General features: G+C 43.7%; 1 long non-coding RNA gene across 1 annotated transcript in view; it reads left to right on the plus strand.

The window, feature by feature from the left end:
• Window positions 1-13,047, plus strand: part of LOC138503290 (uncharacterized) — a 171,401-nt gene extending 158,354 nt beyond the window's left edge. The window contains exons 3-5 of the long non-coding RNA XR_011279600.1: window positions 1,139-1,238; window positions 3,820-4,052; window positions 9,997-13,047. This is a non-coding gene — a long non-coding RNA (uncharacterized lncRNA). The remainder of the gene's footprint in view (window positions 1-1,138; window positions 1,239-3,819; window positions 4,053-9,996) is intronic.
• The last annotated feature ends 620 nt before the right edge of the window (window positions 13,048-13,667 follow it).

A 13,667-nucleotide genomic window follows, 5' to 3' on the forward strand; every position in this document is an offset into this window, starting at 1 on the left:
CGGACCCACGGGGCTGATGCTGCCAACGACACATCACTATTCTCTTGCACTTTTCCAGCTTATTCCCACTAACTCACCCCCCTTCCCTTTTTTCAGAGCCGCCAGAGCGCCAGGGGACCACTCCGGTGGTCATAGTGTGCGGTACAAATATCCTTTAACATTAACATTATTCGACAAATCTGAGAAAAATGTGTTGCTACAGTGGCTGGCATTAATGGCCTGCGACACACTTGGGAAATCCATCATGGGTGTGTTCTGACAGTTACTGTACTGGCCTTTTTGGGTAAAGTCAAGTGTGTTTTTACAGTTTTCGTATTGACCTATTTGAGCAAGGCGAAAGCCATGTGTTCTTGTAGTGGAAATGCTGGCATACGTGGGCACCTGAACCCTGGAAATGATCCTGTGTACTGTAGAAGACTTGGCAGCTATTGGATGTTTTCATGTATTAGCCCACATAACCTATTGTTGGAAAACAAATTCTGGAGTGGAGAAACCTCCTCCAAATACCACTTGGTTGTTTGTGCTCTCGCTCTCTATGCTCAATACTTAGGCCATGATAACCTATCATATCATCACGTCACCCCTCAGGTCACCTGACTCACTAGACGCCACTCGTCTCCCCGCCACACGGTGCAGCTGTACCCCTCTCCTGTCCCCTCTGTATCCTACCCCCACCGGCTGTATATCTGTTCTCTTGTCATCTGTAATGTTGTACACCTCTGTAAAGCACTCCGTTATGCATCTGTAATGTTGTGCACCTCTGTAAAGTGCTCCGTTATGTATCTGTATTGGTGTATACCTCTGTAAAGCACTCCGTTGATTCTCGAAGCTAGATCTGTCCTCACTAAATACAATAATAATTATGATAACATGCTCAATGTTTGCTCATTAGTTAGAAGCAAGGGCAAGTAAGTGACATTTGTTACAGTAACTATGAGCTCTAATGCTATTAAAACCATCTGTGAGGCTGGGTGTCAAGTTAGCAGACTAACGTGCACCTAACCATTAAGGAGCGAGCACGGAAGCCAAGTTAACAAGCAGCAAAGTTCAAACAAATATTGTTGCCAAGAAATCAGTGAGTAGACAGCACTGGAAAAAAAGCTACTTTCTAATGTTCCTTTCTATTTTTAAACTATAGGATAATGCTGCAAAGTAGTTGATGAAGACTCGAAGGAGTCCGACAAGAAGCAGTGGAACCGTCAAAGTTGGGGAAGGAATGACAACCGCCCCCAAACCAGGTAAAAGGCCAAAGGCTGGTGGAAATATGCCAGAGGAACCAGACTGTCTCAGAAAAGAGGGGCAGACAGCCATGGAGAGTGGATGCTGGGTGCGAGGAGGCATGTTGGATTCTTGGAAATAAAAGACAAAACTTAGCACCCACGGAATAGTGTAGAGGCAATTATCAGATAGACAACGCCAGCTTTATTCATCAGAACAAGCGTGTGATTTCTCACCACCAACTCGCTTAGCATGCACGCAGCGCATGCACAGAAACACATCACAAGTGCTTGCATTACTTCCCTTCAGCCAGGGTCGGATTGGCCTGTCGGCCATTCGGCCCGTGGCCGGGCCGAACTCATGATGGGCGCTGGGGGCTGGGGCTGATTTTATGAAGAAGCCACCCTGGGCCGGTGCAATATTGTGTTGTGTAATTTATGTTACTTTAAGTAATGTATGTTACTTTCCTTCTGCTTGCAACCCGCTCAGCCAGCTCTGCTTGCTGCTTGCCCGCCTTTGTTGTCCGAGTGCCTGGGCTGGGGAAATTTCTAGGCAACGCAGCAGCGAGACAATAAGGACTCCGCCTGCAGGAGAGAGAGAGAGAGAGAGAGAGAGAGAGAGAGAGAGAGAGAGAGAGAGAGAGAGAGAGAGAGATATATCATGACATCATGACGTTTCAGAGTCAATGTGGGGGAGGTGGCGGGTGACTGATTGCTGGGCATTTTTGGGCACACACAGCCAACGGAGGAGGGAGGCAGCTGACACAGCACCCAGCTGCCACTTTGAAGTCTCACTAGTTCTCCGGCCCTGGGCCCTAAGCAGCAGCTTTACCGGAGAGGAGCCATCGACTCGCCAGCCACCACCACTTGATTTACTTTGGCTAACATTTCCAATTCCTTTTAAGTATTGCACTTGGTAAACTTCATAATTCCATATAAGTGTGGCAGCATGGTAACATTCACAATTACATTTAAGTGTGGCATTTGCTAGCCTTCATAATTACATCTAAGTGTGGCACACGCTAACCCCCACAATCCCATCTAGATGCGACGCAGGCCAACGTCCACAATTCCAAGTGTGGCACTTGCTAACCTTCACAACTCCATCCATGTGTGGCACATGACAACATTCACAATCCCGTCCAGAGGCAGCACTGGCCAGTATTCACAATTCCATCCAATTATTGGACATGCCAACATTCAAATTCCATCCAAGTGTGGCACACGCTAACACCCACAGTCCCATCTAGATGCGACGCAGGCTGATGTTCACAATTACGTCCGAGTGTGGGACGTGCTGGCATTCACAGTCCTATCTAGATGCGATGCAGGCTAATGTTCACAATTCTAAGTGTGAGACATGCTAACATTCCAGTTCCATCTAAGTGTGGCACATGCTGACATTCACAATTCTATCCATGTGTGGCACGTACTAACATTCAAGATCCTGTCTAGATGTGACACAGCCTGAAGTTCACAGTTCTGTCTAAGTGTGGCACTTGCTAGCCTTCATAATTCCATCTAAGTGTGGCACTTGCTAACCTTCATAATTACATCTATGTTTGGCACACGCTAACATTCATTCACGAACCTATCTAGATGCGACGCAGCTAATGTTCACAATTCTAAGTGTGTCACACGCTAACATTCATTCACAAACCTATCTAGATGCGATGCAGGCTAATGTTCAAAATTCTAAGTGTGGAACATGCTAACATTCAAGTTCCATATAGGTGTGGCACATGCTAACATTTGTGTTGAATTTTGTAGCTCATAGTGTCGGAATAAAAAGTATATCGTGCCTCCTATTGTAATAAATATATTTATATTGGCCTACGCCAAGCTGCTCGAAAGTCATTTGCGAGATCTGTGTTACAAGGTCCTGACCTTTAATCTATGTAGGCCGCCATTTTAGGTCAAACCGCCATTTTAGGATTTATGTGGAAAAAGTCATCCTGTGAGCTAAAATGGTGGATGATGTCATTGCAAAATACAACATGGCCGTCTTGACCTCTGTACATCGCTAATGTGTAATCTGCCTGCAGGCTACCTGTTGAGGTCATGAACTGAGACCTCGTCCTACGTTGACCTATGTGTAAAAGGATTACTTGTGCAAGTAAAATAATCGAGTATGTATTATGATAATGTATTTACACATTGGACAAAGAACATCTGTTTTACTATATTGTATTAATGTTCAAGAAGACCTGCAATACGAAACTTAGAATGCACAGTTAATGCATATGCTTATTGTTACATGTAATAAAGAACGAACCAGTTAGATGCAGTTATTTGAGACTCGGCAACGAACCCTAGAATTGGTAACATATAAAGTAGAATATTAACCCGAAGAGGGGTTGGCCATAGCGCTCACAAAATGTATAAAAAGTGAATGCATTCTAATGTACAGTCTCTCACTGAACAGACTGAACCACGCTGGAGTTCGTTGTGTTGTACTGAGGGCCGATAGCTATCTGACTTTGCACTGTTTTGTAATTGTATTCAATAGAGAATAAAGTACTTTGTATGTTCCTTTGAAACCTGTGTTTGGTGTATTTCCTTTTGGGTACTCAGCCTCGATATTTTGTTTCTCTTTTCACAGTTGGCGCCCGAACAGGGACCCTCAAGATTGATGCCGGATTGTTGAAGGTTGACACTTGCTATCGGACCGGGATCGGATGGTGTACAAAAGTAAGGGGCCCCTGGATGAGACGCGACACCTCAGCAGCGCTGCACAATCCGATCCCTGGACGACTAGCCTGTGGTCTGAGACAGCATCTTGACGAGGGTCCACTTATCGAGGCGGGCAGATTTGCTGGAATCACCATACACAAGGTAAGATTAGTTAGGTAAGATTCTTAAAAGTACCAATCTGTCCTCCTTAGGTTTGGCCAGGTGAATTTTGGCGCATTGTATCTGCAGACGCAGTTATTGACCAGGTAACACCAAGAATTTGAGATATGCCTGGGAAATTGTCTACCTGCATTATTCCGCAGTGATAGACAATCTTTGGAATGTAGCCGTCCGGCACCATAGGAGGGGTCGCCAGCATGTACTATGTACTGTAAGCATGGCATTGGAAGTATAGTATTGAATGATATTTGGCACAGACAAACCAGACATACCTCCGAACTTCAGTGGCCAATCAATGGTAGTTTCGAGATCCCTAGCATTTAATATTTGGAGTCAGTATTGTTAAAGAAAAAGGCTAGACCTGCAGCATTTGATGTCTTACAGAATTGGAAAAAAGAGGCGTTACAACAGCTTAAGAGTAGTGAAAAACATGCGCGCCGTTATAAGACGGTTGCCGAAAATGCATTATTATATGATCAGGATAAACAGGCTGAGTCGGCTAAAAATATGGAAAGGGCTTTTTCACTTGGTATTCAGAAAATCTATCCTTCCAAAGATCTCCATGACTCTGAGTTTTTTGAGAAAATATTAAATGAACGAAGGCCTGGTGCCTCTGCGCCACCTCCGTATGTTCCTCTTCCTGCTGCGGTGCCTTTTCCTGCTGTTATTCCTACTCTTCCTGCTCAACCTGTTGTTCCTATTCCTTTGACTGTTGTTCCTCCGCCTGCTCCTCTGCCTCTTCCTGTCGCACCAGTTATAGTTCCTCTATCGAAATTGCCTGTCCCCTCTCTTCCAAGTGGTCTTGGGCCACTTGTAATCGATCATGGTGCTGGCTCGAAGGTTGTCACTCGCAAGTACTGTACCACCTGAGAAGAAACGTGAGTTAATTGCATGGGCTAAACATTGTATGGAGAAGGATGATCAGGCTAGTGTTTTTCCCACACTTTCTAATACGGATAATTTTCCTGAGATAAATGTTTTTATTGAAGGTTTGGGGATTCAGTTATGTATAATGTGGGGAAGATTAAATAATACGGATGTACCGCAAGGGTTAAGGGATCTAAATACTTTAGCACTTTCCAGAGATACTGTGGAGAAGGTAAATGAGCATGTCCAAAGGCTATTTGAATATGGAAAGGAGTTTGAAAGGATACGGAATGAGGAGGATGAAGAGGAAAGTATGTATGTACAGAAACGTTACCTTACGTGTCGTAAACCGATATCGGAGGAAATGCGAATTTGTAAGAAAGATGCAATTAGATGGATTTCAGACATATCGATAACTCCAGTTGAGGTATATGACACATACAGTCAATATACGTTGGAAATGCAGAGAAAAGTGATACAGGTAATGATTGAGTACCTGCAAGATGAATGTGTAAAGAGGAAGATTAGTTGTCCCACAGAGTTATTGAATATTTATAAGAGAGCTTTTTCGTTTGACACTTCTTCGACTGCTTTATCGCTCGATTTGGCTCTGTTGCTTAGTAAGCGTTCGGAGTTGCCTACATCTCAGTTGCCTATGAGAGGGGTTCCTCCGACATTTGTCCCGAAGGTTGAGGTTGCGGCCGATGCTGCATGAAGTATAGTCGCTGTGGACATTCCCGCACATTATGTATTAGTTTGTTCACGTCCCGTTTTCACGACAGGAAGTGAACAACATTAGACAATCTATTCCTGATATTAGGAAAAATCCGACAGGGTTCTATATAGAGATGGAATCCATTTGGCAATCCTCAGTGTTCACCTAGGGTGACATTGATTTGTTGTTTCCAGTACTCCTGCCCGTAGATTTATGGGAACAAGTAAGATGTACCCGCGTTGGGAGATACATGGGCAAATTTAATTAGATTCGTTGGGGAAAGACCAGCTGGTGAAAGACCACAGCAGGTGATATTAACCTTACCTGATAGAATCATTGCTAAATTAAAAACCATAATCCCCGAAAAAAGAATTATATGGGACACGCTTACGCCCTTTGTCCAAGGAAAGTCTGAGAGTGCTACCGAGTTCTTTAATCGGTTCGAACAGGTATTTTCGGATTTCAGTGGACAAGACTTAGGCACAGAGTTTGGGAAAAGGTTATTTGTGGACAAATTTGTACGTGGATTGCTGCCTGACATCCAGTCACAGATTATGTCCTCTGAGAGTGCTTGGCAGGCGAAATCGCAATCAGAAGTACTGCATATGGCTCAGTATTATGAAAATCGTGTCAACAATGAAAAAGATAGGATTGAATAACGGAAAGGTGATTTAAAAACAAAGGTGCAATTGCAGCAAATTGTTAGAGGCCCCAGAGGGGGTAACTCTCAGGTTAGAGGTCAGTATGTCCCACAAGGGAATGTGCCCTTGGGTCCTGTGAACATTAATCAATGTGCTTATTGTCGACAAGAGGGTCATTGGCGAGCACAATGCCCCGTCTTTCAACAGAGGACAAATAATAACATGGGTAGGCGATCTAGAGGTCGCCCGGGCGTAGGGGGCCCTGGTAGAGGTCAGTTCACACAGGACCCTCAACAACCTTTTTCACAGGACACTCAGACTCGGAGTGTGGACACTAGGAACATATTCGATCATCCTTACGCTGCATATTTGTCTGAAGAGCTTCCTTTTGACAATATTCTGTTTCGTTAGGATTGCCCGAAGCAGGGTTTGGAACTTACACCTATTCCCGTCAATCAGAAAGGTCCCTACGTTGAAATGATAGTGGGAAATAGGAAACATCAGTTTTTGATAGACACTGGAGCACAGAGGTGTTCCATTGATCGTTTACAGGTTCCAAACGTTCCACTGTCAGGACAAACCAATGTTTCTGTAGGGTTTTCCGGTACTCCAGTTGTTTGTCCGGTCTCTATGCCAGTACCTATTTCTTTGGGTCCTTTTACGGACCAGTGTCCTTTTCTATTGACCTCGGATTGCGGGGAAAACTTGTTGGGATTGAACTTGTTAAAAGAATTAAATGCAGTGATTTATTGTTCTTCTGATGGAGTACGCTTGACAATTTCACCGCAGCAATCTTCCACCTCGCAATTTCTGACTAGACCTTTGCCTCCAGAATTCAGTGATGTACCAGAGAGCTTATGAGCTGTTGACGACAATGATGTCGGTGTTTTGCAGATTGAGCCTGTTAAGATAGTTTTGAAACATGGAATTGAGCTGCCACGCATTTACCAGTATAAGATTTCGGTTGAGGGCGACCAAGCTTTGAAATGTATTGTTTTCGATTTTGTGCACCGTGGTGTGATTGAAGAAATCTCAGGAAGTTTGTGTAATAGTCCGATTTTACCACTGTACAAAAAAGGCGATAATGTAATTCTGTTTTGTTTTATAATTGATTTACGTGCCATTAATAAAGTTTTGGCACTGCAGTTTCCAATTGTGCCTGATGTGTCAACGATCTTAACCATGATTCCAGCTACAGCTACTTACTTTAGTGTTGTGGACCTAAAGAATGCGTTATTTAGTATCCCTATACACAAAGATAGCAGATATTTGTTCACGTTCACCTTAGGAGGACGCTCGTTTACATTTACTCGTGCACCTCAAGGGTACACAGAAAGTCCTAGTATTTATAGTAGGGCTTTGAAAGAGCAACTCGATACCCTTGAATTTCCCTCTACTTGTACTTTGCTTCAGTACGTTGACGATTTGCTTCTGGCTGCAGACTCTGAGAGTGCCTGTAAGGAGGGCACCTTGTTACTACTTATTCATCTAGCTAAGCATGGTCACAAAGCTTTGCTTAAGAAATTTCAATATTGTTGCCAGGAGGTCGCCTATTTAGGCTATCTCCTGTCAAAGGAGGGAAGAAGATTGACACCTGAAAGAATAAAACACATTTCTGGTATGTCTGTCCCAAATACGCAGAAGGAAGTTAGGGCCTTGATGGCTTCTTACTGTAGGTTGTGGATCCCAAATTTTTCTCTAGTGATAAAACCGATGTTGGCCTTGATGAAGAAGGGCATTTCTCCGCCGTTGCCATGGACTTCGGAACACCAGCAATCGTTTGACTTGCTTAAGACTGCATTATGCTCTGCGCCGATTTTGGGCACACCAAACTATGAAAAGGCCTTTGTATTGTTTGTGCATGAACGTGATGGATGTGCTTTGGCTGTATTAACGCAGGAGCATGGAGGGAAGAATATGCCGTGCGGTTACTATTCCTCCGCCCTTGATCCTGTAGCATGCGCTTTGCCAAGATGTTTGCGCACTGTCGCTGCTGCTGCTGCGTCTGTAAAATAGTGAGGGAATGGTCCTAGGCCATGATTTGACCCTGATGGTGCCTCACTCTGTAGATGTTCTATTGAACCGAACTCAAACGCAACACCTCACTTCCGCACGGTTGACGAGATACGAATTGATCTTGTTTGCCCCTCACATTCAAATTAGGAGGTGTTGTGTTTTTAATCCGGCTGAACTCCTACCTTTTCCGCAAGATATTACTTGCGGCGATGAAGACTCACATGATTGTTTGTACACGACCGTGCAAGAAACAAAGGGCAGGATTGATTTGAAAGATAGCCCTTTGGATAATCCGCAAGGAGAGCTGTTTTGTGACGGCTCCTGCTTTAAACTTCTGGATGGTACATCCACAGCCGCTTATGCAATCACTACCTTAAGCACGGTTGTGGAAACTAAGAGAATTACACATAATTCTGTGCAGGCCGCAGAGATTATAGCCTTAACCCGAGCTTGTGAACTTTCCGAAGGGCTTGCAGTGAATCTATATACTGAGTCAGTATGCCTTTGGGGTGGTTCACGACTTTGGTTGGAAAGAGGGTTTCTAACCTTGCATGGCACCAAGATCCAACATGGTACCCTAATAGTGCAACTTCTCTCAGCACTTGCGCTCCCTACTCAGTCAGCAGGTGTAAAATGTGCACCACATCGCAAGATTATAGATAACATTGGAAAAGGGAATGCTTTCGCTGATCAAATAGCCAAACAAACTGCCACTGATCTCTGTACGGAGATATGTTTCTAGGGAGACTGAGAATGCTGATTTGATGGATGAGGGAGTGGGGTCTGTACGGGATATCCAAGCCGATGCCACAGTAGAAGAAGCCAAGAGGTGGGCTGAGGGCTTGGGAGAACTTGATGACGATGGGTGTTGGGTGGACACGGTGGATGGGAAATGGTTACTCCCCGATGCGTATGTGCTAATGATGGTTGTAATGGCACACGGTCCTACGCATGTATGTGCTCAACAGATGACGAAAATGTTAGAAAGAGTGTGGGTAAACGACAAAATTTAAAATATTGCTCAGAACTATGTCCAGAATTGTATGATTTGCCTACAACATAATATGGGAAAGGGGACAGCAACCTCAAGGAGAAGTTTTGGACCACCCTCTGTCCCATTTGAATAATTCACTTTGATTTCATTGAAATGGAGCAATGCAATAATTTAAAATATGTATTGGTAGTCATTTGTGTTTTTAGTAAGTGGGTCGAGGCTTTCCCTGTTAAAGATGCCACAGCTATGACCACTGCGAAAACTATGTTAAAAGAATACTTTCCCCGGTTCGGTTTGCAGAGAGTTATCTGGTCAGACAATGGTCCACACTTTCTCGCCGCTGTAATCCGACAGATATGTACAGCGTTACAAATTGACAAACGGTCCCATTCGGCCAGACATCCTCAGAGCGCCAGACTAGTAGAAAGATACAACGGTATCATCAAGAACAAACTTGCTAAGACGTGTGCCGGCACCAAACTAAAATGGCCGGACGCCTTACCGATCATGTTACTAGCCATGTGTACAACCCCTCAAACTAAGACTGGGCTCTCTCCATATGAGGTGGTAATGGGGAGACCTGCCAATATCTGGAATTTGCCAAAATGTCGAAAGTTAAGAGATATTGAAAATGAATTACTTTCAGATTATTGTAGCCAATTGACTAAAAACCTGTATTTGATTTATCACCAGGTACGAGAGGCCTTACCTGTGCGGTACGAAGGCCCGGGCCACGGCATACGGCCTGGTAGCTGGGTGCTTGCTAAGTCATTTGAGCGCACCTCCTGCCTCGCGCCTCGCTGGCGTGGGCCATTCCAGGTCTTGTTGGTCCCCCAAACAGCGGTGCGGGTAGCTGGCCAAAAGAATTGGATCCACGTGTCACACATCAAGAAACTTCCTCACCCTGTGCCACACGTTACAGAAGAAGCAGAATACTGCAACCAATGATCACAAAGCAGTAAACAGCACCGAGAGTGTGTCAGAGAATATCTCTAAGCCCGAGAGTCTTGGGGAAGCTGCCATTTTGTTTCCACACTATCCACCGATTTTTCACCCGGGAGTGGCTGTTTCAAACGCAGCCCCTTCGGTTGTCCCCGATATGTTGCTTCCAATGGGAAGTGACACATTGCTTCCGGATCAATCAGTACCAGGAAAAATCAGATATCACTTGCGTCCAAGAAAATAGACATACGGCACGGTTCGACTGTGCATTCAAGGAAGGAAAAGAATCATCGAGGGCTTACTTTTGCCCAAATTTGAGAAAGGGAATTCTGTTGGCTAAGGTTTTTTAAAGGACACAGAAATGGCGCGACCGGGTGGTCGCCAGCAACGGACATTGGGGTTTCCGTCTGAAGACTGCAATACCTGCTACCGCCGCCGCTCGTATTGGACTTGTAAATAAGGGGGTGACCAACCGGGACAATGGACAAAATGCCTGGGCCCCGAAAACGTACTGTTGTGTTTTTGTAATAATATTTGGTTTTATAATAGGCACTGTTGTAGGCCTTTGGTATTTGGAAGAAGCTTATCCTTTAGAGTTTTCGCTACCGACTGTAAATGTACCCACTGTTCATACACCTTTTATGCATTCGCATACTTTGTCCCCTAGAGATTCCCAGCACAGACAAAAGTATCATAATAATACTTTTCTACTTATAATGAACGCTACACATGCCATTTTTAACAGATCCAATTGTTGGGTCTGTTCACATTTACCGCAACACGGGGATAAGGGGCTAGGTTGGTATGTTCATCCTTTACCATTGACAACTGCTTGCTATGCTTCTCTTAGAGCACTATTCTTTGGCCGATGAAATGATAGCGTCTCAGGGAACTTTGATGGCACCAATTTGAATAGTTTTGAGAAACGTGTTTTGACTCCCCTGGGATGCTCTCTTTTTTCGAATAGGAGTAGACCGAATGTTGCTTCTATTAGGCCTTCTGATAGACTGTCTCGTCCTTTTCAATCTTTGATTTCCTTCAAAATGGCTCCGATAGGCAATAAGGATGCCATGCCTCCTTCTTACACTGTTTACCATAGCGCCGATTCAGTTTCTTTCTGTATACAGAGGAATGGCACTCGGTCAATGGGAGATTTTAAAGGTTGTGCCAACGTTGCAATTTTGACTGGGGAAGACAGACCTTTGTATGTAGGCGAACCTGTCTATTTTGTTTGCGGTAATATAGCGTTTCCATGGTTGCCCAGGGATTGGCAAGGAACCTGTTATTTAGGGATCCTGTTACCTGGGGTGTTTATAGCGAGTACTAAAGAAGTTTCGAAGGCTCGTCCAAGACGGGATGAGAATGGTGATACCCCGGCACAAGTATTGGGAGATATAGCAAAATCAGTTGTGCCATTTTGGGAGCAGATAGCGAATTCAGAAGATATTAGAAAACTGGACCACAGATATACTCTACAACATGACATTAGAGCAGAAAGCAATAAGATTAATAGCACTCCAAAATCGAATGGCATTAGATGCCATTCTAGCTGAGCATGGTGGAGTATGTAAATTAGTGGGGTCCGCTTGCTGTGTTTTTGTACCCGATTCCTCCCCAACTATCTTTAAGGCAATACAAAAACTGCACGTCCTTGGTTCCAAAGTGCATGTTCCCGAGGGAAACTGGGATCTAATTGCTTGGTTCTGGGACTTCTTGCGATCTTGGGGTTGGAAGGTACTTTTGGTTTTATTACCTATTTTAGGAGTTCTGTTGTTCCTTTGTTGCTGTATTCAGTGTCTGCCTGTTATGTGTTCGATGCTACGGGGGTGTTGTGCACAAGCGATAAATTTGATAGGACATGAGGTGTATTCCTCAGATAAAACTTCCAAAGAATATGTGTTAAAAGATATATTAGTAAAAGACCTAATGGCAATAGATATTTCAGATAGTGATTCAGGGTACATGGATATTGATGTATGGAGTTATTCATAAGGAGACCCAAAATAGCTTTTAGCACTTGGCAAAGGCCAAAAGGAGGGTTTGTCGGAATAAAAAGTATATTGTGCTTCCTATTGTAATAAATACATTTATATTGGCCCACGCCAAGCTGCTCGAAAGTCATTTGCAAGATCTGTGTTACAAGGTCCTGACCTTTAATCTATGTAGGCCGCCATTTTAGGTCAAACCGCCATTTTAGGATTTATGTGGAAAAAGTCATCCTGTGAGCTAAAATGGTGGACGATCTCATTGCAAAAATACAACATGGCCGTCTTGACCTCTGTACATCGCTAATGTGTAATCTGCCTGCAGGCTACCTGTTGAGGTCATGAACTGAGACCTCGTCCTACGTTGACCTATGTGTAAAAGGATTACTCGTGCAAGTAAATCAATCCACGAGTATGTATTATGATAATGTATTTACACATTGGACAAAGAACATCTGTTTTACTATATTGTATTAATGTTCAAGAAGACCTGCAATACGAAACTTAGAATACACAGTTAATGCATATGCTTATTGTTACATGTAATAAAGAACAAACCAGTTAGATACGGTTATTTGAGACTCTGCAACGAACCCTAGAATTGGTAACATATAAAGTAGAATATTAACCCGAAGAGGGGTTGGCCATAGCGCTCACAAAATGTATAAAAAGCGAATGCATTCTAATGTACAGTCTCTCACTGAACACACTGAACCACGCTGGAGTGTGTTGTGTTGTACTGAGGGCCGATAGCTATCTGACTTTGCACTGTTTTGTAATTGTATTCGATAGAGAATAAAGTACTTTATATGTTCCCTTCAAACCTGTGTTTGGTGTATTTCCTTTTGGGGTACTCAGCCTCGATATTTTGTTTCTCTTTTCACAATAGGTGTGCCGTGCTCTGGAGTGCTGTATATCTGTGCAGTGTTGCAGCAGGCACTGCTATAGAGTTGTTTGGTGCTACAGTTTGGAGTCTTGAATATCCATGCCATGCTGGAGAACTGTGTGCTGGTGTAGTTTGTAGTGCTGTACAGCGGTACACTGTTGCAGTTGTGTTACAGATCCATGTACTGTTTCCATTTGAAGTGGTGTGTATATATGCAAACTGTGCAGCTGGGACATTTGCGGATATCTGTGGTGTGCGTGCAGTTTAACTTTGGAGTGCTGCATATCTGTTATGTTATTTTATGAGTTGTGTTGCAATGTAAAATTTGAGCACAAATACAACTGGTAAGGGAATTTCTGGTGTCATCATTTGGCTGTACTGCTTATTAATTAAACTCTATTTTCATTACTGGTGGCAACTAGTGGACATGCCTTGAGTCTGGTTCTGCAAAATAAGTATTTAGCTATGTGATGATGATGTTGATTTTTTTTAAAAGAACAAAAGGAATGTTATCACTTTCTCAAGCGTTTACACAAAACATAACATGCAAC

The sequence above is a fragment of the Ambystoma mexicanum genome, chromosome 11 (genome assembly GCF_040938575.1).
Source record: "Ambystoma mexicanum isolate Mex_15411 chromosome 11, UKY_AmexF1_1, whole genome shotgun sequence".
Lineage (NCBI taxonomy): Eukaryota > Metazoa > Chordata > Amphibia > Caudata > Ambystomatidae > Ambystoma > Ambystoma mexicanum.